Source organism: Pediculus humanus, genomic scaffold (assembly GCF_000006295.1).
Source record: "Pediculus humanus corporis 1103172108194 genomic scaffold, whole genome shotgun sequence".
Classification (NCBI taxonomy): Eukaryota; Metazoa; Arthropoda; class Insecta; order Psocodea; family Pediculidae; genus Pediculus; species Pediculus humanus.
This window is the reverse complement of record NW_002987764.1, coordinates 405,169-406,534: the sequence shown is the minus strand read 5'-3', so window position 1 is coordinate 406,534 and position 1,366 is coordinate 405,169.

Genomic DNA, 1,366 nt, shown 5'->3' with positions numbered 1-1,366 from the left:
GAGATGTAATAATATAAAGTTAATTATTTTCACCTTTGTCATTATTATTATTATTATTACACGTTCGTAAAAAAAACGAACGCGTTATGAACTAAATAGAAAACAAAACAAAAATTTCAAATTTTTTTTACCAACCCAAATTATTCAATTATTATTATTATGATAAAGTACTTAGATATGTTTAAAATATTACGTCGACGTTCGTATTGAAAAAAAAAAAACAAACCGTTCGGTCAAAAAAAAAAATATGATAAACATTAAAAAAAAAGGATTCGAACAAACAAAAAAAAGTAAAAGAAAAAATTCATATTTATCTATATGTATAAAAAGGGATTTTAATATGACTCACCTGTTGCTCGAACGGGAGTGTATAAAATAAAATAAAAAAGAAAATTTTTTTTTTTCTATTTTATTTTACGAACGTTTTCCTCGTGATCGAACGTTTCGCGTTCTCAGCAACAACTAAAAACGTCCCGGACGTTTCTATCCCGGACTCGACTGACCTTAGATTCCGTTGCGCATCTGAACTCTTGAGATGTGGCGCACACTTTTCCATATGTATATATATATAAATATAATTTCACCGTTCGTTTTTTTTTTTCTTTTTCATCATTCGTAACGTTTTCCGTTCACTTTTGCGTTTGTTGTTGTTGTTGAATCCCTTTATAAAATATAAATAAATATTAATAATATTTTAAAAACATCAATAATAATATTATTTTAATTAAAATTTTTTCTCAAACAACAAACAAAACCAAAATTAACTAAAAAAATTATTATTTGGATTAAACATAATTAAAAATTCTTGTTTGCCTGTTTGTTTGTTTTTATTTATTTAAAATGTTTTTCAACAAAAAAAATTTTCACCAAACACAAAAAATTTTTATACAACAAAAATAGAAAAAAATTCATTTTTATACAGTTAATTATTATTATTATTGTTTTTTTTGTTTGTTTGTTTGTTTGTATATATATGAAAACAATAAAAACATATCAATTGTTTTAAAATTTTCTTTTCTTTTCTTTTTCTGTTCTGTTGTGTGTGTGATGTTTTTTTTAAAACAAAAAATTGTTTTTTAATATGAAAAAATTAAAATTTTTTTTTTTGTTCCCACAGGATGAAGGACTAACTTTTAAAGTTTTATGTTTGTTTTCAACTTTATCTTTTCCCTTTTTCTCTCTCTCTATCTTCCCTTACAAAAAAAAAAAATTAAGTATATACTTTGTTAATTACCTGTTAATGTTAAAACTTATTTTATATTCCAAATGTTTTCTAATAATTTTCCAATAATTAACTTTTTTTTTTTTTTTTTCTAAAGAGTTGAATGAAAATGTGATGTGGTTTTAATATTTAACATTTAAATAC